At 43.5% G+C, this 25,978-nt stretch overlaps 2 long non-coding RNA genes across 2 annotated transcripts in view; both read left to right on the top strand.

Moving 5' to 3' along the window:
* The window catches only part of LOC103159433, a 152,861-nt gene that overhangs the window by 80,096 nt on the left and 46,787 nt on the right, over nucleotides 1–25,978 (top strand). The window lies entirely within an intron of this gene.
* On the top strand, nucleotides 8–25,218 carry LOC118238824. The gene is made up of 2 exons (XR_004770040.1): nucleotides 8–66; nucleotides 24,317–25,218. It is a non-coding gene; the product is annotated as an uncharacterized LOC118238824 (long non-coding RNA).

The following is a 25,978-nucleotide window of genomic DNA, read 5'->3' as shown; positions in this document are numbered from 1 at the left end:
CACAGCTAAACACTGAACTGAACTCTGGAACCCAGTTGCAGAGAGTGAGGAGTGATGAGCAATGAGGTCAAGACCAGGCTGGTGGAACCCACAGAAACAGTTGACTTGAACAAAGGGGAGTGCATGGACCCCAGACTGATGTCTGGGAGGCCAGCATGGTACTGATCCAGACCCCTGAACGTGGATGTCAGTGAGGAGGCCTCGGCATTCTATGGGGCCTCTGGTAGTAGATCAGTATTTATACCTGGAGTAAGAAAGAACTTTGGGAGCCCATCCCATGTGGAGGAATGCTCTCTCAGCCTGGGCACATTGAGGAGGACCTAGGCCCTGACCAGGATGATATGACAGACTTTGGGGATCCTCCATGGAGGGCCTCACCCTCCCTGGGGAGCAGAGGGTGGGGGAGGGAGCAGGGATTGACATGTGAATCAGACTTGTTTCTAATTTGAACTAATTAAAAAAATAACTTCTTGGAAAAAAAAGATTGAAGCCACAACATACAATATGTATTCTACTGCTATTTGCATTTCCTCCTCCTTCTCTACTCCCTGCCCCCACATATGAACTTATGGCTCATACTTGTTTTTATGGCTGGTTTAATAAGTCATCTATTGCTATCAGTTTGATTGCTTCTAAGATTTTTGTGCTCAGATAAGCTCGAAGAAGAGCTGTGTGTTTGCATGTGGAATGCCTGCATGTGGTGCATGTGTGTGTATGTTTCCTATTTGGCTTTACCTGTCAACCTGATGCAGCCTAGAGTTACCTGAAAAGGGAGTCTCAATTGAGGGGTTGTTCAAATCAGATTCATTTGTAAGCATGTCCGTTGGGAATTCTCCCAACATGGGAGTGCCCATCCCACTAGGCTATACCATCCCTAGGCAGGTAGTCCTGGGCTTTGTAAGAAAACAAGCTAAGCATTCATCTTCGAGCAAGCCATCAAGTGGCATCCTGCATGCTCTAAGCTGTATTTCTTTGACTTGGCTGAGTTCCTTCATTCCACGTATTGTGTGGAATACCAAGCCTCCTCCAGGTCTCTGTCTTGAGCTGGTTCCTTGACTTTCCTCAGTGATGGATTGTAACGTGGACAAATAAGTCAAATAAGACCCCTTCTTCCCCAAATTGCTTTTAGTTCTGGTATTCATCACAGCAACAGAATGAAACCAGAACAGCATGCATATGGTGTGCTTATGGGTTGTATGTGATTGTATAGTGCATATGTATATCCATGCATGTGTATGTGTGTGTTTGATGAATGTGTATACATGTGGTGTGGGTGTGTGTGGATGTGGGGTATGTATGTATATGTAGGGTGCGTATATTATTTTATGTGCATGGTGTGTGTGTGTGTGTGTGTGTGTGTGTGTGCACGCGCACATGTGGGATATGTTTGTGTGTGTGCTTGTGGGATGTCTGTGTCTGCGATTGTACATGTATGTGTGGTTTGTATATGTGTGTTCCTTGTGGGGGGTGTGAATTCCAGAAGCCAGTTATTTATAACTCTTAGGATTTTTGAAAAGAACAGGCAAGAATGCTTGGTTAAAAGTTGGATTTCTCTTGGTGGGGCACACTTAGTCTGTTCATAGGAAGCATGGAGACATACTGCTTCCTTCCCATATTTTAATGCACTTTTCTCATCTAAGGAATGGGAATAATAACCCTAATGTGCTAAGTTTTTCTGAGGCAAAAATGAGATTGGAATGTGTTCCCACACATAGCTACTCTGTCTGTAAATAGGCTGTTTTGCTAGAAAGGAAATATGATGGCCTGTCGATCAGTTCAGTTATGAAATATGACAGGCGCTAGAGCAGCAGGAAGGGGAGGAACTCAGGAGCACCTGACCACTGCTCATATATTCTGTGGCCTCAAAGGGCCAGTGATGCTACTTATAATCTCTCTCAGTTCCCTGTAAACTTGTGATGCTGAGCCAGCCTCCTACATGCAGCCTGGCCTGGTAAGGAGTCAGGGAGGTAGCACAGTCCAGCAATGCTGGCAGTTGTGAAATAAAAGCAACGCTGGCAGGCAGGTCAGAAGTATTGTTTGGGATTTGAAGTTGGAGAACAGGTGGGGACTGAGTTCTTGGTGACTGAGCCCAAGATTTTAAATAATTCCATAAGTTTTGGGTCACCGATGAAGATTTTAATTGTGACTTTGTTATAGGCAGATATTGAAGTCCAGAGGATACCCACTAGAACTTCCAGGTTCTTGTGTTTCATAACAGGGAATTGGGCCAGGAACCCCAAAATAGTGACAGAAACAGACAGCTGATTAAGGAAGAGAAAGGCACTCCAGAGAATGGAAGTGGGCTGGAGAGCTGGAAAAGGTAAAAGCTTAATGGTGCTGGGCAGCGGACTCAGGTGGATGTCAGGGTCTTCGAGAAGTCTGATAAAAGACCACCAGTCATGTATACAATAAGCAAGAGTGCTTTATTAAGATTCCAACATGTTGGGGTGGCACATGGCAATGACCAGAGAAGCCTGATGGCTCCTTTTAAGAACTGGGTTAGGGGAATTCCAGGGAGGAGAGATTAGTCTGGGGGCTGATTGGTGGGTGGCCCTAGTGGTTAGGGACTTTCCAGAGGCAGCGGAAGGAAAGCTATCTTTAGTTATTGGGAGACTGTGGTCATCTGCTGAGCTAGCAGAAGGCTAAGGGGGTGCCTGTTGATTGGTTGCCTCTGAGTTGTGGTTTTTCCATAAGAACTGTTTGCTCAGCTCCAGTCACCTTCAGTTAACTGAAACTAATCCCTGGTCCCAGACAGGGGCTGTTAAAAACCTGTCATGGCTCTGGTCTGGCTCCCTGGCCCTCACACTGGACTCAGGGACCTTCTGTTCTACATGTGTAGAGCCTAGCTTTTCTCAAGCTTGGTTTTATATTAACTCTTGGTTAGGGGACTCTGGTCTTCGTTTGTTGTCTTTGTCTTCTTTCACATGTTAATGTTGCTCCTTCTTTCTCCCACCCTCCTCTTCTGACACAATGGGAAACTTGTCTGAATTAGTGTACACAGAAAGTGTTGTACAGTGTGACAGGCCTCACCTAAGCTGGGATGCTGGACATGGACCATGACCTTGGGAAGGGGCAGAATGTAGGAAATGGTGTTGAGTGAAGAAACAGCAGGGTGTGTGGTGACTTTCTAGTTGCTGGATTATTGGCCACATGAATGGTAGTATAGCTCTTGGGTTGTGTGTACCAAGAAAAGCCAGTTTCCATAAAGGATGGGGTCCGGTCCAGTCTGGCAGTGAAGTTGAATTGTTAGAGGTGCATACAAATGGAAATGCCCCATAGGTCAGTTTGACATGTAGGTCTGACTTGGAAAAGAGGGTCAGGGATGCCAATAGCCAATGCCAGTTTTTTTTTTCTGGAATCATTCTTTTCTTTCTTTCATGTCCACATCCTCTCCTGTTGCTGTTAAAGCTGTTTTGTTGTTGTTGCTTTTTTTTGTATTTAATTCTAAAGTGCAGATAGTGTCAGCAAAACCACTCCTAGGGAAAAGTCCTTAACTAGTAGGGGAGTGTGTGTGTGTGTGTGTGTGTGTGTGTGTGTGTGTGTGTGTGTGTGTGTGCGCGCACGCGCTCTTGTAAAGGCCAGAGAATAGCTACTGGTGTTGTTCTTCACACCGCATCCACCTTGTGTTTTGTAGCAGCATTTTTCTGGCCTGGAGTTCACCAGTTAGGCTAGGTGCATGGTCCATGGAACTCCAGCAGCATTTGGATCAAAAGTGTGCTTTTTTGGTAGTTGTTCATTTTGTTTTTATTTTTATTTTTTTGCTCTGGGATTTGAACTAATGTTCTTGTACTTGCAAGGCAAGCATTTTACTGACTGATCCCTGTCCAATGAGTCCTATATATATGTTCTAGGCTCATCCCATTGCTGTGACAAACTATGACCAAAAGCAACTTGGTGGAAGAAATGGTTTATTTGGCTTCACTTCTAAGCCCCAGTTCACCAATGAGAGAAGTCAGTAGGAACTTGAAGCAGAAATCATGGAGAAATACTGTTTTCTGGCTTATGCTTAGGCTATCTTTCTTCTATAGCCCAGAACCACTTGCCCAGGGAATGATGTCACCAATGGTGGGCTATGCCCATTTGCATCAATTTTAATGATTAAAATGCACCCCTCCCTTCAACACATAGGCTAATCTTATCTGGGCAATCCTTCTACTGAGACTCCTTTCTCAGGTGAGTATACTCTGGATGAAGTCAACAGTTTCAGCTAACCAGGACAGTGACTATTGCTCTATGCCTGCTGAAACAGAGTGGCCCTCAACATCTCTGAGTCGAATGCTGACATTAGTTTAATGCTCAGCATTAGCTGAGTCTACTTACTGCACTCACTGGTGATGAAAAGACAGACTGAATCTTTCTTCTTTTGATCACAGGAATAACAATCAATCATGCAATTGTTCATTTAACCGGTATGGCAACAACTCTCTGAACCCTCTTAAGTCGTGTCCCTTCAAAGCTTCAACGTTAGATTTCTGAATCCTCCTCCCTTACACGCACCCATTCTTTCTGCCTAATAGAAATAATTAACTGTTGTCCTTCCCTTCTGTATGAGTATCTGCAAATCCAGACATAGGACATAAGAAGAAACCCAGTTATAGAAGAAAGCAAAAGCCCTCTCCACATATCTTCTGCAAAGTTGTAGAACAGTGTGGCACAAATATGCCCCAATTCATCAGTTCTTGCCCATCATCAAAGAAAAGGCTTTTAATGGGGTGAGTGGATGTTTGTCAATTCAATAGCTTCTTTGAAAAAACTCTCATTTCTTGCTGCCATAGAAACAGTCTCTTTCAAGTGAATTATAAATAAAAACAGGGCCTTCTGGCTTTGTGTTTAAATTATATGTGCATTCTTTTCCATAGAAAGAGTATGCCGAGGGTCTGGTCTGTCAATCTCATTCTCATTTTTGTGCCTGATTGAGCAAACTTTGCAGTCATAGAGAACCCTTAAGTTTGTCCTTCTGGGTTAAAAGATAAGCAATGCAGGACTTCAAGATTTGGGTATTTATTGTAAGGCATTCAGAGGCATTGAGTGCCTAAGAGTAGATGAATCACGGAAATAAATTAAAACATGAAATCTTTCCCTGTCCCCTTCTGTATGGTTAAACCAGAATCATGGGTCTATTGGGAGTCTCTGACTGTCCAGTATTGCCAAGGCCACAGCTGTTCTGAGACTGTTTAGTACAATTTGCTTTGAGAAGAAAATCAGTTGTTTTATTAGAGCAACTGTGGCTGCCTTCAGCTGAGTGTCTGCTCTGTGTTTGTGCATCTTGCTTGGTGACTAACAGATCTTGAGGAAAAGCACATTTGAGAGAGAGCCTGAATTGACAGGAAGAAGAGGAGGAAGGAAGGAGAGAGGAAGGGAGGAAGGAGGAAAAGAGGAAGGAAGGAGGGAGCACTCTTGATGCCAAGCAACAACATCCTGGAAGAGTAAAACATTCTGGGTGAAGGGAATCTGGCTGGCCTCGGTGTGGCAAACATGACTGTGGCAGGCCTTCCCTTTCTCTCCCATTCCCTCCGCCTTGCTAAAAACCATTAGATTACATCCCTAAAGTTAGTCCCCAAGGTCTATTCCTGTATTTGGCCAGAACTTGCAGTTGTGTCTCAGCTGCCCAGCCACTCAGCTCTAAAGATCCATTTATTTCCAGTCCCTTACCCCAGTACTAGGGTTACAGGAACCCATAGTCACGTCTGGCTTTTATATGAATTTTGAGAATCAAACTCAAGATCTCATACTTTGAAGGAAAGGACTTTACTAATTGAACTCTCTAATCCCCTGCACTGGTTTTCCCAACAGGCTATACAGCTTCCAATGTAAAAGTCAAATGCCATCCTCAGGCTCAGAAACCAGTGTTAACGGTTTCCTCTAAGACTGAAACATTCAGTCCAGCACCGAAGCTCCTTAAGACAGAAAGTAAACAACTCAAGAGCTTCAGGAAGTCCCTGAAACTGACCAGATTCATTAGGCCCTTTGTTACAATAAGTCTTTACTCCAAAGCCACCCGAGCCCTGCAGCCATGTGAGTGTTTTCCGCCAGGCCGCCCGAGTTCCACCTGCTTCCACATTAAGGTCCCAGGTAACACACAGAGACTTATATTAGGTACAAATACTGCTTGGCCAATGACTAGCATTTCTCATCTGCTAGCTCAGTCTTAATTATCAACTATAATCATAAGACTTATGGAGGACGCAGGCCTTGTGTCTTGTCTTCCTGGTGGTTACATGGTGACTCCACAGAGAGAGGAGGAAAAGAAAGAGAAAAGGGATGACTTTCTATTTATCCCTGCTTATATATGAGTCTGCCTTCTATGTCACTTCCTGCCTGGATCACAACACTTCTTTTTACTACATTTCCCAGAATTCTCCTCAACTTCTAGTCCCGCCTAACTTGCTTTTTCATTGGCCAACAGTACTTTATTCAACAATCAGTAAGATATACACAGAAGAACTTCCCCCATCAGCCCTTTCTTTCTCAAGACTACATACTAAAGGCTGTTGAGAGTCATTCTCAGACAAGCCAAGCTGCAATGAAGACTCTCAGGTAGGCCAGGTTGAAAAGACTTGAGACTAGACCAGTTGCTTCGAAGAAACAAACTGATCCTGGCTGGAAGATGTTTTGATCTACTGAGTCACTTGGAAAAGATACTGCATGCTAGGTGTACAATGTGCTCCAGGTTTCTAGATTTTGTGAGCTGTCAGCTTTACTGGTGTGGGCATTGGCAGTGCAGCTGTCTTTGAGTCATTTCTACTCCTGTAAGTAGCCCTTCACCCATATTCCTGTAAGTGAGCTGGATAATAGTTATTGGTCCACCAAGTTAGACTTTGCTGGTATCTATACTTTGGTATGTTATGGGCTTCCTATGTAGGATGAATAGAAGTGGTGTGTGTGTGTGTGTGTGTGTGTGTGTGTGTGTGTGTGTGTGTTGTGTTGTGTTTCCTCAGGAAAATTCTTGTCATTCAACAGAAATTCTGACCAGCTGGCCTTTATCTCACATGCCACATTCCCCAGAATATGACAAGTTATTTTTGAGTATTATAAGCAGTTAAGGTCAGAGTTGGGTTGGTCCAAAGTCATTTTGTATGTAATGGTTAAATAGAAACTTATTTTTGTGTTAATGATGTAAGCCACATTGGAATTGCTTTCTGGGATGGCCAATCTTATCTTTCCTGGCCGAAACAAATTCCAAGTAATGGCTGGATCCTACCATTTGGAGATTAGCGACAGCAGTAGTGCAGGGTCAGGGCATAGAGGGCTTCAGAAGATCATGGTGATAGTCAGTAGCTACTCGGTTATTTTTCCTATCATCTCTAAGCTGTCAAGGGCAAAGAGTCTTGTCTTACCTCAGAAACTCTTGCTGTCACCTTCTAGATAGAAGTGCTTGTAAGAGTGTTTATTAGCTTGATTGCTTTTCAAGATTTAGGTGGTGTTTGGTCACATTCCACGGATGCAAACTCTGACCCAGAGATAAGAATTTGCCGGCAAGTGCTTTATTAAGTAAAAACACATGGCTGGGGAGACAGTTCACTGGGTAGAGTGCCTACCTTGTTATCATGAGTACCTGAGTCTGATGCTCAAAACTCACATTAAAAGCAAGCAAATAAACAAACTGGGTATGGAGATGCACTCTGCTAACCTAATGCTGGAAGAGTGGATCCTGAGGTTCATTGGCCTGCTAGTCTAGCCTTCTAGCCTACTTAGTGAGTTCCAGGCTAGTGAAAGAGAGATCCTGTTTGGGAGAACTTTTCTTTCCAAATAAACCACTAGTTCCCAAATAGCCAACACGGAGACTTAATATTAATTATAAATGCTTGGCTGATATCTCAGGCTTGTTACTAGCTAACTCTTACATTTTAAATTAATCCATATTTCTTTTCTACCCTCTGCTATGTGAATAAAGCATGTTCATCTTGTTTCTCTCTGCCTCTCCACATGACTTTCAAGACTCTCTTCATCTTCCCATCATCCTTTGTGTCTTGCTGTTTCACCTATATCTCATACCTAGCTACCGCCCAGTCAGCTCATTTATTAAACAAATCAGAAGGCACCTTGACAAAGATACATCTTCATAGAGTACAAAAAGATTATTCCAAGCCAGGCGTTGGTGGCTCACATCTTTAATCCCAGCACTTGGGAGGCAGAGGCAGGCGGATCTCTGGGAGTTTGAGGCCAGCCTGGTCTCCAGAGCTAGTGCCAGGATAGGCTCCAAAGCTACACAGAGAAACCCTGTCTCAAAACAACAACAACAACAAAAAAGATTATCCCATAACATTTTCTCCTTTTTGTATAATTAAAAAAGGTTTTAACTTTAACATAGTAAAACTATACACACACACACACACACACACACACACACACACACACACACACACACATTTATAGTTACAATATCCAGTCCATTTGTATCAGGCAAAATTAGAGAAGATACTCTATTATTTATCTTATATTTGTGAGTCTCAAGTTTTATACCTAATTTATCTTTTATCATGACTAAGGAAAAGATGTAATTATCTAGTCTTCAATTCCATCAAAGGCCTCAGAAGGGTGAAATGGTACCTAATGACAGGGCCATCTGACTGCCTGGACAGTCATCCAAAGTTCTTCTGTAACATTGGGGCATCCTTCTTTGGCCTACAGGCCTAGTTTGTCTGGCAGACTTTTCTGAGAAGCAGGGAACTTTGAAGGACTGTCCTACCTTGTCTTGGCAAAGTTTGACAGTTATTTTCTTTTGTGTCCTGCTGGCTCAGATTGAACAGTATACTGTCAGCAATTGAGCAAGGGCAGTTTTTTTTTTTTTCTCAAATGGCTACCTTTTGCCATAAAGAAAGCAAACTCCATTTGGAGGTACTTCAATGCCCATCATATTCTCTGAAGTAAATTGGTGCTGCCAGGAGCAGACATGTCTCACTGTCAAGACAAGTATTATGTAATTAAAACATTTTAAATTCCATATTCTGTAGATCCTTGAAGTGTTTGAAGACCATCTATCTATCTAAATATATCTGTTTAACCTTGAAAACATATCTAATATGACTACAAGTTTTATTATTATATACGACTAACTACTAACCTGTATTTGTTAACTATACATTACATTTTAAAATGAGTTGCATAAGCACAATACCCCAAACAAGGACAGAAACATACATATAGTGTAGTAAACATGACATTAAATATGTATTAATAAACCAAAATCCATACCGATATAAAATATTTAAGACTAGTAGTTGCTGTTTTAGTTTAAATGTAGTTTCAATAATCTACTCTTTTATCCCTGGTTTCTGTTTCCCTCATTTTTCTTTTCAGGACAAGGTCATTGAATCTAATCTGCTTTGTTTAGCTTTTTTCCTGACCATTAACAATAACAACTTGTAACCAACTCTTCTTAAATAATAATAAACATCCACAACTCATTTTTTGGGAAGATGAGTGTCATTCTCTAGACTATTTCCTGTTGTTTGGGGGTGCTGGTATTTTAGACCATGATAAAATTTAGGATAATGGTTAAGTCTTGGCTGAGTAGTCTTCAAGGCTGGATCATCTCAGTCAGCAGTATTTATTTAATTGTAATTAGATCAATTTTAAATTAGAAACAAGCTTCTTTTACATGTCAATCCCAGTTCCCTCTTCCTTCCCTCCTCCCTGCCTCCCACTGACCCTCTTGCCCAACCCCTGTCTGCTCCCCAGGAAGGGTGAGGCCTTCCATGGGGGAATCATTGGAGTCTGTCATATCATTTGGAGCAGGGCTTAGACCCTCCCCCATGTATCTAGGCTGAAAGAGTATCCCTCTATGAGGAGTGGGCTCCCAAAGTCCATTCGTGTACTAGGGATAAATACTGATCCAATACCAGAGGTCTCATAGATTGCCCAGAGCTCCAAACAGACATCCTCATTCAGGGGTCTAAAACAGTCCAATGCTGGTTTCCCAGCTATTAGTCTGGGGTCCAGGAGCAACCCCTTGTTCAGCTGTTTCTGTGGGTTTCTCCAGCCTGGTCTTGACCCCTTTGCTCATCACTCCTCTCTGTTTGCAACTAGATTCCAGAGTTCAGCTCAGTATTTAGCTGCGGGTATCTGCTTCTGTTTCCATCAGCTACTGGATGAAGGCTCTAGGATGGCATCTAAGGTAGCCATCAATCACATTATCAGGGGTGGGCATTTAAGGTAGTCTCTCAACTATTGCTTAGATTGTTAGTTGGGGTTAAACCTGTAGATCTCTGGACATTTCCCTAGTGCCAGAATTCTCTTTAAACCTATAATGGCTCCCTCTATTATGATATCTCTTTTCTTGCTCTCCTCTATTCTTCCCCCAACTAAATCTTACTGCTCCCTCATGTCCTCCTCACCCCTCCTCCCCTTCTCATTCTCCTAGCTCCCTCTTCCCTCCCCCACACTCCCAATTTGCTCAGGAGATCTTGTCCCTTTCCCCCTCTCTGAGGGACCATGTATGTCTCTCTTAGGGTCCTTCTTGTTTCTTAGCTTCTCTGGTGGTGTGGATTGTAGTCAGCCAGCAGTCTTGAAGTTATTTTGGGTGCAGAACTTTGAGGAAACTGTAACAGACATTTTGAGATGCTGGCTCACCTAGGCCATATGTTTTCGTTGATATCTGGTCTCCTTGTTCTGAAAATACATAAACGTTTAAAGGAAATATACATTACAAGTATAGAATATGTGGTGTGCACAAGTCAGTTAAAGATTTTTTTGTTTTATGTTTGAACAGGTAAAATATACATTACATATCTTGTAGTTTTTTTCATTTTTTATTATTTTTAATTACTCATATTTACATATCCATCCCCCCATTCCCATGCCCTCCCATCCTTCCATGTTCCCCGCCCAACCCATGTAGTTTTTTTTTTTTTTTTAGGTTTATTTCTTTATGATTGTAGCCAGGATTTTCAGTCAGTCTTCCTTGATCAAACCGGATCCATATCAACCTGGAATGCATTCACAGCCTCTCATTTCCTGTGGAAACAATAGCAAAATCTCTCCTCCAAAGCAATATATCTTTCGACTTCCATTTTGAAGTCAAGTGTTTTAAAAATATATAGATTATTTTAATCCAGCAGTTTTCATAATTCAGTGTGTCTTAGCAGCACTTACTCCTTCATTAGCAATCAGAAAATCTAAAGACAACACAACAACATGCAGGATCTAGGCTATCTGTGTATTTTCCATCTTTACATGACTTTTTCTCTTGCTTTACTCCCCTTTAAAGGACTTCATTATTTTAAGACTACACACACACACACACACACACACACACACACACACACACACACTGCCTATACATTTTTTTCTTTTCTCTCCCAAGCCCTTGCACATTTTTCTTTTAAAACAATCTTTTCTCATTTTGCATACCAGTCCCAGTTCCCACTCCCTGTCCTCTTCCTGCTCACCCCACTTCCCCCCCTCATACCCCCATTCACACTCTTCAGAGAGGGTAAGGCTTCCGGTGGGGAGTCAATGAAGTCTGGCACATCACTTTGAGGCAGGATCAAGGCTCTTCGCACCCCCCCATATCTAGGCTGAGTAAGGTATTCCTCTAAAGTGAAGGGGGTACAAAAGGCCAGTTCAAGCACTAGGGGTAAATCCTGGTCCCAAATTTGCAGCCAAATGGATGGAACTAGAAAAAACCATGCTGAGTGAGGTAACCCAAACCCAGAAATACAAACACAGTATGTACTCATTCATAAGTGGATATTAGGTGTAAAGCAAAGGATAACCAGCCTATAGTTCACAACCCAAGAGAAGCTAGGTAACAAGGAGAACCCCAAAAGAGAGACATACATGGATCCCCCTGGGAAAAGGAAATAGACAAGATCTCCTGAGAAAATTGGGAGAGTAGTGGGGGCGGGAAGGGAAGGTGGAAGGGAAGAAGGAGGGTAGAAGGGGAGGAGGGAGGAGAACATGGGGTCGAGATAGGGAAGCACAGAGAGGGGGAGCTAGGAAAGAGATGTCTTGATTGAGGGATTCGTTATGGGTTTAGCAAGAAACCTGGAAGTAAGGAAATTCCCAGGAATCCACAAGAATGACTTCCAGCTAAGACCCTAAGCATGAGTGGAGACAGTGCCTGAACTGGCCTTCCCCTGTAATCAGATTGATGACTGCCCTTGCACATTTTAAAACACTCTGTAACCCGTTTAGAGTTTTGTTTTCCATCTTTACTGGGCATCTGTACTGTTTTTTTTTTTTTTTTATCACATGAGATGAATCTTAAACTACTATATTAGTTGTAGGCATGTCTCAGCTTAGTGCATGACATTGGCAGCGGCTCCTCCCCACTTTGGTTCCCTGGGAGTTTAGTCTCATGGTAGAGGTACTGGCAGGAGCCCCATTTGCTGTCCAAACTCTGGGAAGTTGTTGAGTCTACGTTGCCCCAAGTACCACACTGCCAGCTACTCATAAACCCCATTTAAGTGTTCAGTAAAAGGGTCTCTTAAAAGAGCCACCCACTTTTGCTGCTAGCACTGAGCCAGGAAGCTGTCTCTTAAATGAGCTGCACCTCTGCTTGTCAATAGCAAACAGAGCCTACCTGGGAAACCAGTTACCAAGAAGCCACTCTTGACTCCATTTTTGTGTGTTTAGAATCTTTTCTAAGCTTTGTTGTCTCATGTGGAAATTCCAGCCCCATGTTGGAACACCATTTTTAGGCAAACTTTTCTTTCCCACCCTCCAGTTCCCAAATAACCAAATAACTGACAGGGAGATGTAACATTAATTATAAATGCTTGGCCAATAGCTCAGGCTTATTACTAGCTAACTCTTACACATTAAATTAACTCATATTTCTTATCTACCCTCTGCCATGTGGCAGTACCTTCTTTTAACACTGCATATTCATCTTGTTTCTCTCTGCCTGTCCTTGTGACTTCTGAGAGTTCACCCTTCTTCTTCCCAGGGCCCTTTGTGTCTTGCTGTCCCACCTATACTTCCTGCTTTGCTAGTGGCCAGTTAGCTCTTTCATTAAACCAATCAGAAGATGCCTTGGTAAAGACACATCTTCACAATGTAGGAAAGGACTATTCCATAACAACCTTGTCTTTAAAAAGGAAGGTGGACAGTGCTTAGAAATCTGAGATTATCCTCTGGCTCCTCCCCACATGTGCACACACATGCACTGACATACACATGAACATGCACACATATAAATCCCTCAATTCCAAATGAATGAATAAAAAGAAGAGGGCAAGTAAGAGAAGGGGCAGAATGGGGAGAGGAGACAGAGAACTAAGCCAGACAGCGGCCTCAGGCTACCTGTTGGGGACTGTAAAAATGAGGGAAACTTCAGCTTTCCTCATCTGGAGGTGAGACCTTGGTGTCCTCATTTTGGGCTTGTTCTTTATAGTTGCCTCAATGAGGATGAGAAGGTAAGACATGAATTCCCAGGAACTGACAGTCAATGGGACATGGGCATCTTCTAAAGTGTTGTGTAGGGTCCAGCATCTGGACACATAGCAAGCACACACATGAACAACCCATAAATATGTCAAGGAAAAGCAAATGTTTGGCCTTTCTGTGTCCATGCAACAGTGAGAAAGGAGGTAGCATGGAGGTACAGAATGACTTCCTATTTTCTGGGTGGTCATACTGAAGGATGAAGTCAGCAACTGATGGCTTCTGAGTCAGGAGTCATGGAAGTGCTCACCAGCTTCTGGGTATTTTTTGACATGGGCATTGCATGTTCCAAATTATACATTGGCTTTTCTTAGTAAGACCTGACAGTCAGAGATCTGAATGGACTACAAAGACAAATTAGGGTATGTCTTCTCATATCTCCTAAGCATTTGCTGAAGTTGAAATGGCATATAAGCATTCTTGAAAACCACTCAGAAATATACAAAACAACGATCTCCAGGCTTATTCAAGGAGGTCAGAAAGTTTCTTTCTGGTTACATGTGTGTGTGTGTGTGTGTGTGTGTGTGTGTGTGTGTGTGTGTGTGTGTGTGTGTTTACCAGAAGTGATACCTTCAACTACTCTCTATTTTGAGACAGGGCTTCTTGCTCATAGATTAGCTACACTGGCTGCTATAGGAGTCTTTTTCCATCCCCATGTGCTTTGCCCCTGCCAACACTAGGGGCTTGTAGTGCTGTCTTGCCTGGCACTTTACATGGTGCTGGGGATCTGAACTCAGGTCTTCATGCATGTGAAGCAAGCATTTTACTAAGTGAAGTGTCTGCTTAGCCCCCACCTTACTTTTTGATACAGGCTCTCCCATGGAACCTGGAGCTTGCTGACTGACTTCACTTTCTGGCTCTCAAGCCCCAGCGATCTTCCTGTTTCTGTCTTGCTGCTGTTGGGATTACATGAATGCACTGCTGCACTAAGTATGCACTGGTGCACCAAACATGCACCACAGGACCAAGCATGCACTGGTGCACCAAACATGCACCACAGGACCAAGCATGCACTACTGCACCAACCACGCACTACTGCACCTGCTTTTTTCTTGGCCTCTGTGGGACAAAACTCAGGTCCTCATGCTTGTGCAGCAAACACTTTTCGGGCTGGGCCATCTCCTCAACCCCTTTCTTGTTACATTTTTTAACAGTAACTAATGTGGGGGATGTTATAGAGTTTCATCCCAGAAAGAGAGAAAAATGATGCTTCTAGGTCACTCATATATGACCACCCCACCAAAAAGTTGTAGTTTTAATGAAGTGTGATCTGAACTGTTTATGCATCACACCAAGGAGTCTGGGAACATATGGAAGAAATGTACAGATCCTGAAAATGTATAGATTGCCTCAGCATGTGTGCAGGGCTTGTTTATACACCTGTCACAAGGAAAGAATGGAGCCTGTGATTAGTTTTATCTGAGACCGACAGATGAATGTGTAAAAGACAAGGAAAAGGCAGACGCTGCATTCACCAGCAGCTCATAAAACAGCAGAAGCTGTAGGTAAATGTGTGAGAATCAATTTCTTAGAGCCGAAGTATGTCATCAACAGTTCAGTTGGAACTGCAAATAACGTGAGATTTTAAAAACAAATACCAAGTACATTTCTGTTTGGAAGTACTTTGAACCTTGGTCTTTATCAATAATTCTAAATATCTTTACTCCACAAAACTTCTGACATTTTCTGTCTGATGGCTGTTTTTCCCTTTCACCAAACAGCTCCAAAGCCCTGTCATTCTTTTCTGTAACAAACAAGGATGCTGACCTTGCTAGGCAACTTCAGGAGCCCTCACTTAAAAGTTACCTGGACTTCTTAGTAGAATCATCATCAGTATATTCTGTTTTATTCTTTTCTCTCACAGTTTTGTCGTTAATGTGTTTTAAGCAAGAAGACCTGTAGAAACACCTATCTTTTATAGTGTAATATTTTTGTGTGTACATATGTGCATGTTTATTTATGCATGTGGGCTTACACATGTGTGCACATACACTTAGAGACCAGAGCTCAACCTCAGGTGTCATTCCTCAGGCACCATCGATACTGCCATTTCTTCTTTTTTAAGTCAGGGTCTCTTATGGGCCTGGAAGTCATCAAATAGGCTAGGTTGGCTGGCCAATGAGCCCCAGGAATCTACTTATCTCTGCCTCCCCAGCACTGGGATCACAAGTACATGCCAACATACCTCGATTTTTCATGTGGTTTCTAGAGTCAAAATCAGGTGAAAGGCAAGCACTTTGCTGACTGAGCCATCCCCCAGCTCTGTACGGTACTATATTTAACTAGTGGGAGAATGCAGATGTGGAGTTGGCGTTTTCCCCTGCAGCTCTTGATCCTCCTCTTGCCACTCATTACTGAAGGTCAAGTGTGGTAGAATCCAGGAAGACCGGCAGGACGCAGAGATCTGAAGCCCGTGGACAAGTTATATTTGGAAATCGTCGCTTAAATATCTGTCTCCAAATTTGTTAACGTTTCTTTCTTCAAACGATGGGTTTTAATCTCAAAATCCTCCCTCTTCCTCGAAGTATGGGCTATATTGAGCCTTTTTTTTTTATATATTAAGACCAGAATAAGCCAGGAGTCATGGTGATAGCATATGCCTCTGCAATAAGAACAAGGTCTTGAATAAAAGGTAGCCCCCAGCTCTCTCTCTCATTGTTCACTTTGGAGCATGCCAGCTGGCACATCACAGCGACCCACAGGTACTGTATGTGTGTGTGTGTGTGTGACATGAACTGTCACTGTCAAGAGTGACCAATGCGCCAGGCGGTGGTGACGGGCGCCTTTAGTCCCAGCACTCGGGAGGCAGAGGCAGAGGCAGAGGCAGGCGGATCTCTGTGAGTTTGAGACCAGCCTCATCTACAAGAGCTAGTTCTAGGACAGCCTCCAAAGCCACAGAGAAACCCTACCTCAAAACTCCTCCCCCCCACCCAAAAAAGGGTGACTGATGCACTTTGGAAGTGGCTCCTCCAGATGACCTTAGCGCTGCTGGCATCTTGATAACTGTCCTGAGAGACTGAGCCAGGGCATCCAGCTAAGCCACTTGCACATCCTGCCCCCAGGCACTGTGAGATAACAGCTGTTGTTGAAATTAGCTATTGTTATGTTAAGTTAGTGTGGCTTTAGTAGTTTAAAAATCGTTTGTGTTATGTGTCAGTGAGTGTGCCTGCATGCCAAGGCATATATGTGGCTCAAATATATGAGTGTTTCCTCCCCCTTAGGGAAGGAGAACAGGAGAATTGGTGGTCCACCACGCCACTTCAAGATGTTGTCTGTTTGTTTAGCTGATCATTCTTAGACTTTATTTTTCTGCTTAGTGATGGGTCCCTCTTTGGTTTGTTTGTTTGTTTGGAAGGTCCCTCTTCTTGCCTTAGCTGCACCTCTGGTTTGTGTCAGGACCCCATACATTATTTCACATGTGTTCATTTACTGTGACATTTTTCTTTCCTTAAAATTTGTTGTTGTTTTTTCTCATTGTATTTGTGCATGTGGTATATGTGTGTGTGTGTTCACCATGTTGGATGTGCATGTATGTGATGGCCAGAAGTTAACCTATGTTCTTTCTTGAATGCTTCCCACTTTCTATACCAAGGAAGGGTTTCTCAACTGACCTCAGAGCTCACTGGTAGGGCCAGTCTGGCTAGCAGCTTGCTTTGGGGATCCCCTGCCTCTGCCCCTCAAGATCTGGGAACTGCGGTTGGCCACCACATTCACCTGGAATTTATGTGGGTTCTGTGGATCCGAACTTTGGTACTCACCAGCAAATGCTTTAGCCACTTGTGCAGCAAATGCTCCTCAGCCCTTCATTTCTTACAACAGATGCCTCCTGAGGCATCTATTTTAAAGAAGATTTTATTTTTAATTGTGTGTCTCTATGTAGGTTTGCCTGCACTAGTGCAATGCCCTCAGAGGCCAGAAGAGGGCATTGGATTTCCTGGAATTGGAGTTACCCACAGTTGTGAGCTGCTAGATGTGGGTCCTAGGAGCCAGACTCACATCTTTGGCATACGTGGTGCATGTTCTTAACCACTGAGCAGCCCCATATCATTTATCGGTTTAAATTTCCTCAGAGCTGAAGTTATTCCACAAAGCTCTATGTGTTATGTCTAACAAATAACAGAAACTATTCTTTTGCTTACTTCCTGGTCTTGTGGTTCTTCTGAGCTTGCTGTAATTAATTATGATGGTATAGTATAATCCTTTAAGATGATCTATTCATGTTGCTACTTAAAAGTGTAGAAATTGATTCAAAATGCATTATCTGTCTCAGGAAACAAAAAGCTGATTCCATGTCATTTTGTCTGTGCTATTCATATCTGAGGGGTTATCTGCAATCTTGGACTGGAGAAGGATGTTGTGTAGTAAATTTCTGTTTGAAGATTAAATGTTGTCTGGACTGTGATCTGTGCTTGGGTATTAATTTGCAAAGGTGACCCGAGTCACTATGTGAAGGCCAATGACATTGAAGGAAGAATTTCTATTAGTTCCATTTCCCTGAGAGGCCATGCCATATCTGCAGGGTTCCCTGGGGAAGCTTTTGATTGTGCTGAAGCAGGGGTGAGGGGAAAGCAAGGTCCACATTCTTTATAGCAGGCTTTGCAGAAAGGCTGAGCAGGACTGGGTGAAAAGCAGAGGACTGGTTGTTTGACTCAGGCTTTAGGTCATGGGCCTTGTTCCTAATTCTGCAGTAACTGGCCTTGGGCTGACTAGGACAGAGAAATACCACTTCCTGGAGTGCACGGGGTGCACACACCAGATGGAGAGGGGCTCCAGTGTCAGACAGATCCTCATTTGTTTATTTTGCAGATACAAAGAATCTGTTCCTGGGGCTGGGGAGATGGCTCAGTTGGTAAAGTGCTTGCTATGCCAGCAGGAGGTACATTACCCACAGTAAAGCTGGGCATGATGGTGTGTGTCTATAATCACAGATTTGGGGAAACAGAGATGGGAGGATCCTGGGGCTCACTCTCCAGCCAGCCTAGCCTATTTATTGAGTTCCAAGCAGGCCCTCTTTCAAAAAAAATGAGGCGTTATTTGGTACCTGTGAAGCCACAACACCAGAGGTTGTCCTCTGGCCTCTGCATGCGTGTGCACAAATTAACATGAAGAACCTAGGAGGTATGACCCTCACTCCCTGGGTCCAGGTGGGTCGGTCAGTCAGTCAATCTGTCTTTCTGTTTATCTTTTCTTTTTTCTTCTCAAGACAGCATCTCTCTATATATATCCCTGGCTATTCTCAAACTCACTATGTAGACTAGGCAGGCCTTGAACTTACAGAGATCCTTCTGCTTCTACTTCCTGAGTGCTGGGGTTAAAGGCATGCATTACCACATCTGGCCTCCAGTGGTTTTAAGATGTATAAATATCAGAAGCTATAGAAACTGACCACAGCCTGCCATTATCTTCTTAGTTATCTTCATGGTTACCTCAGTTCTCCATCTGTTCTTTGCTGTCAGTTTTTCTTACAGTGCTTATGCAAATCCTCTGCTACTCCTTCTTTATGTATTTTCCATCTGGAGTGACTACACACACTTTCAGCACTTTACTCAATGTCTCTGTAGCCCAGGCTTTGGCTCCCTGAAGATTCTATTCAGAGCTCCAGATGCTGGACACTGAGCAACAGGATTTGGGGCATAATAGGATGCAAAAAAAAAAAAAAAAAAATCCAGCAAGGCAAACATCAAATCTGAACCATTGTATTTTCAGTCTATGGACCACTTCTTGGAGTAACCTCACAGTGGCAGGTGTGTGTAGTTACGATGTTGTCCATCCCCTGCTGTAGGTCTCTCAAAGGGCGCTACTCTTCTGCCTCCACCAGAAGAGGAAGAGGTTTTCGTCTATGAGGTAGGGTCTCATTTGGTCCAAGGTAGCCTCAGACTTACTATGCAAATGAGGATAACCATGATTAAGTGCCTGGATTACAGGCTTGTGATGTCATGCTCTGCTTAGGAGGTTTTCATAGCATCTTACTGTTTCAAGATTAACCCTTTTTATTCCTGGTAGTAATGTGGATTGTACCTAGAGCCTCAGGCATGTTAGGTAAGTGCTCTACCACTGAGTTATTCTTAATTCTGAAGATTTAATGAAAAAAAAACATGACCAAATTAATTAAAGCAAGCTTTTTTATTCATGTACACAGGCTGCCTCCCCCTAAGGTAGGGTTTGAGAGCTCAGCATGGCATGTAAGGAAGATAAGGTTTTTATAGCTCAGGGGTAGGGCTTTCCAAATGAGGGATTTGGCAGGCAAAATAGGTGGGGTTATAGGAGCAGAGCATAAGCATAGCAAGTTAGTCATAATGGCTCCTGAAAGAAAGACATAGTATAACAGTATAACAAGGTGGCCACAACAGCCTTTGAAACAAAGGTAGGTTGCAAGATGGTTATAACAACTTTTTGACACAAAGACATGATTGCAAGGTGGTCTTAAGGTAGTCATAACAACAGGTAGTCATAATAACCTTTTGAAACAAAGATATGGTTGCCATTTCCTGGAACAGAAAGTTCAGAGCCATTTGTTACAGGAGGAGTCCTTGAGAAGCAGGTTTAATGATAAACAGGAATGAGCCTAGTTTGTCTTTACTATAAGATGGCTTTTAAGCCTAATATGGAGGCAGGCTGTTTCCTCATTACTACTCTAGCCTTTTTAATGAATGCTTTTAGCCATGGAATGCTTCATGGCATACTTGCTATGGGCCATAGTCATACCACTGTAACTGTTAGTTTTCTAGGTCTTGGTTTACCCACTGGTGTCTCTAGACTTTCTTTTTATTTTATTTTTTGCATTTCTTTTTTTTTTCTCCAGTTTTTATTTGAATTAGAAACAAGATTGTTTTACATGTCAATCCCAGTTCCCTCTCACTCCCCTCCTCCCTTGCCCCCCCCACTAACACCCTACCTACCCCATCCCCTTTCTGCTCCCTAGGGAGGGTGAGGCCTTCCATAGGTGGTCTTCAGAGTCTGTCATATCTAGACTTTCTAAGTTCCTTGAGGGCTTAGACTTGAGACAGAGACTTGAAGTGCCTGGCATACAGCAGGTACTCAGAAATCATACAGCAGGTGCTCAGTAGTTGCTCCGAGTCTGAATGAATGAAAAAGAGCATGAGGGGCATTTTACATTCGTGTGGTGTGTATGTGTTCATTTGTGTGCACACATGTGTGCAGGCGTCAACATCAGCTGTCAACCTCAGTTGGTCCCTGCCTTATTTTGTGAGACAAGGTCCCTCACTGAGGCTGGAGTGCAATGTTTTCACTGTGGTGGCTGGCCAGCAAGCTCCTGGAATTTCTCTCTCCATCTCTCCAGTGCTGGGATAACAGACACATGCTGTCATGCCTGACTTTGTGAGGCAGTTGGGGATCTGAACCCAGGGCCTCATGCTTGTGTATCAAGCAGTTTTCTGACTGAGACATCCCCCCAGCCCTCTTGTTTTACAGTTTGTATTCCCCTCCATCCAGAGCTCACCACACCTATTTTTATCTTGGAGGTGGGTGTTTTACCAGCAGAGAAAGACAGAGTGTGCCATGAATTATGGATTCCATCTGATCCTCGTTGAGACAATCTGAATATTTTCCCTGTGGGCGCTTGAGTGAACCAAATTAGCCCCATGCTTGTCAGCCTCCTCGCGCTCTTTGTGCTGCAGATGAAAGTCTAAGAAGTGAAAACTGAGACTCTCTTGACCTTTTCAAGTCTTCAAATAATGATTTTCTAGACAGATAAAACTGAATTGCTATTGGATCTCAGTTTGGGAGGAGGGAGGATGGCTGTTTAGGGGCTACGTGGTCTGTTCATTGCTTCATTTCTCCTCTCCTGCTCGATGGTGGAAATTCAAACCCTGATGGTCAGATTAGGTGGTTATAAGCTCCTGCCCCTTGCCTCCTGCAGCAGATGTGAGAACTGGCTTATCTCCAGCTTCAGGTGAGGAGGTCGATGATGGGAACAATTGAAGAAAAAAATGAGGTAATAAGATCCTTAAACTAAAGGTGCTTTTGAATTGTAGAGAGAGAGAGAGAGAGAGAGAGAGAGAGAGAGAGAGAGAGAGAGAGAGAGAGAGAGAGAAATTCACAGCCATAACCTAACTGAAGAAGAAGGAAAAAACAAAGCAATGATACTCACACTAAGCATCCCAGACATACAGCAAAGGGCTGCCTGCATGCAGCAGAGCAGAGGGCACTGTAAGGACCTTTTGCATCACTGCTGCTGTCCTGCCAAACTGCTTGTCAATCACCCCTGTGAGCTAGGATCTGCAAGGGAGCCGCCTGGTAACCAGGACACACACAGCCTGTAACCTTGCACACTCGGGCTTGTGGCTGGCCTGGGATGCTCTACCACAGGCCAGGTGGAGCAGCCCCTTCAAGGGGAGAAGAGGACTGATGACGTCTGGAGATCAGGGGCTACTGCTGGCAGCACATATTTGCTACATCACTTGGGGAAGTAACTGCAGCCACTGGCTGAGTTCTCAAGAGAGAAACATCAGGCGTTTGGAGATCATTCAGTTGGTAAAGGGCTGGCTGTGCAAGCATTAGGACTAGAGGGAGATCTATCCCTAGAATCCACACAGAAGAAAACCAGGCATGGTAGTGCTCACCAGCAACCCCAGTACCAAGGAGAAAACGATAGGTGGGAATCCTAGAAACCACTGACTGATCATTGTAGTCTCTGGCTTCGTGAGTTCTAGGCCACTTTTGTCCCAAAAACAAGGCAGTGCCTGGAGAACAATGGTGAGGCTGACCTCCATGCATACATAGGTAGAAAACACACACACACACACACACACACACACACACACACACACACACACACAGAGAGAGAGAGAGAGAGAGAGAGAGAGAGAGAGAGAGAGAGAGAGAGACATCAGTAACTGGGAAGAAAGGTAAGGTCATCCTAACACATGCAGTCTGCTTTTCCGTAGGGTCAGGCCCTCTTCAAAGCATTGTTTATCCGTGAATCCATGGTTACTGGGCACCACAATGTTTTAGGGAAATGAAGACTGGTAGGGCAGGTAGAAAATCTAAGTCCTCTGAGTTAAATTTAGAGCTGAACACAGTTATAGACTTGTGTTCCCTGTGCCTGCTCCTTTGTGTAACTATTTCTCTCACTGTGTAGCTTTTAAACTTGTGTGCTGTGTCACACAAGGGACTCATGGATGCTTGGAGGGCTCTCTACAATGGTACACATGCACCATCATGCGCATGTACTCGTGTACACACACACACACACACACACACACACACACACACACACACACTCACACAATAAATACATTTGATCTTTACACACTTTTAAGTACAGCGTTTTCCTTCCAACAAAGCTGTTCTGCAGAGACCTGGCATCTCTGTCAGATCCATGCAGGCTTTCTCTAGGCAAGAGCAGTCAGGGAGCCCAGAGTCCACTGTTTGGTTTGCTGCAAGACCTTGGGGAATTTTTATACTACTGATTAAATTCTTCTGTGGGTCCCATGTTAGGAGAGAGAGTAATTACCGTGTGTGAGACGAGAAGCTTGGGATGGAAGAATGAACTAGTTAGAGACAGTCCTTTCACTTAGTGAGCTTAGAGTCTGGTACAGGTGCCAGTCCAGGATATATAAAAATACTGTCAGCTTCTGTATCTCTGAGTCCCACATTTATAGTCAGCCAATTGTGGATGAAAAATATGTGGGAAAAATTGTGTAAATACTGAACATGCATAGATTTCTATTTTGGGGGTACTATTTCCTAAACAATACAGCATCATAATTTTCAACATAGCAAATAATAGATACTGTGATTAATACAGAGATGAGTTAAAGTATATAGGAGGCTTGTTTACGTTGTATTCAAATACTTTTCCCCTTTACATAAGGAATTTGAGCATCTGTGGAATTTGGTAGTTGCCAGGGTCTTGGAGCCAGTATCCATGGATACTGATAGGGGAACTGATGAAAATTTGAAACTGAAATCTTGCTTAGTGCAAGAGGAATATGACATTGTGTTTTGGGAGATAGAATTGGTTAAACTGATGTACAAATTATGTCTTCTCTGAGGGAATAACCCCAGCCATTGCAGAGGGAAGCTTCCAGAAGGCTAAAGGTACAAAACTGCACTTGGAGAGCCATGAGCAAACCATAGCTAGACATATAGGAAGTTTCTGGTGATTTAGATAAGGGTTAGAATAAACAAAGCTTATGTATACATGTCTTAAAGATGTTCTTTATTAAAACATGGTAGAACAGTTGGTGAAATGTTTGCCTAGCTGCATGAAGCCTTGAGTTTGGTACTCAACACCACAAAAAACAGGTATGGTGGTACACACCTGTACTCCTAGTACTTGGGATGTAGAGCCAGAAGTAGAGCTAGTTTAAGTCCAGCATATTGTGGGGACTTCAACTGGAAGCCTTCTACTCTGAAGTGGATCTTGTGTGTTGGTGAGGAAGGGCAAGAGAGCTGGAGAGATGGTATATATATATATATATATATATATATATATATATGTATATGTATATGTATATGTATATGTGTGTGTGTGTGTGTGTGTGTGTGTGTGTGTGTGTGTGTGTGTAGTGTGTGTCTGTGCATCTGTGTGGTGGCAAAAGCACATGGATGGAGACCAGAAGAGGGTGGCAGATCGCCTGGATCTGGAGTTTTAGGCAGCTGTGACCCATCTGACATGGGTATCAGGAACAGAGCTCAGTCCTCTTCAAGAGAAGCATATACTCTTAACCAGCTGGCTGCCTCTTCGTTCCTGAGATTGTGTTTTGAAAGAATGTTTGCATATAATAGGTGTTCATTGGTGAGCAAATGCCAAGAGTTAAAATCAGTACTCAAAAGATTAGCCAGCTGATTTGAAAATGATGGGAGATGTGCTTTTCCTCGGGGATCAGCGTCTGGGGATACAGCTGTAGTAAGACGGGATCTCTGTAAATTCTGGCATTCTTATCGCTCTCCATATTGCTAGCATTTCTCCTAGATTACACTTGGAACTCTGTACAAGGCTCTTGCTGTCTTATGCTGGGAAATCTCTCTCTCCTGCTGATAAGATTAAAGAGCTGACTCTCAGGATGCTTAGCCAGCCGGCAAGCCTGCAATCAAGGTGACACCCTCGGGGACCTTGACTGTTGGGGTTTGGGAAGGAGTGACAGCAGCAGGGAAGGATTCTTCTAGAGGCTCCAGAAGCAGCTTGAGTAACAGAGAGAAAAGAGGCACAGTGTGGGAGAGAGAATGTGTTGCAGTGCCTTGTCAGCTGGAGAGAGGCAAACAGCATGCTCGGGAATTCCAGTGTTGGTTGCACAGGGGAACAAGGGGAAGAGCTTTGCAATCACAGGATGGACTGCCTTTCCAAACTCTCTCACAGAAGGACCGTCTTTCCACCCCAGGTACATTATTATCTCTATTCTTCTACTTAAGAGTGATATCAGATTGACATCATTTGGGGCAAGTCTTTGCTTTTTAGCTGCTCTGATGGAAATGAAGATATTCTAAGGACTCCTGTGCCCCTCCCTTTGGCTGTCAGACCATTGACACAATGGACCCTAAGAAGTTTGAATTTCCCCAGGAATCTCCTACTGGGAGAGGGAAAAAGGCCAAATCTAGTCCCCACCAGAAGGGATCTCGTTTTATGGGATGAGATTTCACACAGTTCTGACAACTTGTCAGACCACCTTGCTGGAGAGAGAAACCCAGATGATGATGATGGGTCCACTCAGTGTGGAGGAACTGTATAGGACTGCTTAGCTACGCATAAACTTCTTGCCTTCTATTCACCCCAGAACCCCAAAGATAGACTGGGGATGGGGGTGGGGCTTACTGGGCCTCTTTGTTCCTTTCCCCATTGAATAAACTTCCTTTCTCTGCCTTTCATTACCGTCCCTTTAATTGGTCTGTTGAAGGAAGATGGCCGAGTCTAGTTTGTTAGGACTGCAGTGACTAGGCTGTGACCCCCCACAGGGATGGTTTTCTCCAGGAATAGTTTTCACCTCAGACAATGAGTGCCTCTTCCAGAGCAGACTCCCAATAAATGTTTTGTTGAGTTGAATAATAATAAGACTGGGGAAGTAGCTCAATGGTAGAGCACATTGTTAGATTCCTGCTGCAGCCATTGGTGATGAAATACGAAACTGCGGTCCAACAACCCACGTGGAATTTTATTGACAAAAGGGAGGAGATGGGGGTGGATTGTTAGCCAATGCAAGAAGAGTCAGAGAGGAAGAGAGGGAGAGGCCGGGGGATTTGGAACTTTTAAAGGGAAGACCTCACAAGCCTGAGGTTTCACGCATGAGCAGAGTCCTCACGAAGGTCCATAAAGCATGATGAGTGCTAAATGTGAAGCTCGTCCCTATGCTGTGCCCTGCCCGTTGTCTGGGGGTAGGGTCAGCCTGGTTTCCATCCTAACACACGTGACTAGCATGAACTGGGTCTTAGGTTTAAGCCCGAGGCCTGGAAGTTAGAAAGAGCAAAGGGATTCCGATCTCTTTCCAATACACAGATTAAGTTCTCTTATGGAACACAGTGAGTTTCAACGCTAGCTTTGGAATGAACAATTTCATTATCCAAAATGATCTTGACTATAAAAGCAGGTTTTTTTTTTTTTATGACAAGTGATGGGAAAAAGGGAAACAAA

This window comes from Cricetulus griseus, chromosome 5, assembly GCF_003668045.3.
Source record: "Cricetulus griseus strain 17A/GY chromosome 5, alternate assembly CriGri-PICRH-1.0, whole genome shotgun sequence".
Lineage (NCBI taxonomy): Eukaryota > Metazoa > Chordata > Mammalia > Rodentia > Cricetidae > Cricetulus > Cricetulus griseus.
Note: the sequence above shows the minus strand (reverse complement) of the source record. Positions and strands in the feature narration are given on the sequence as shown.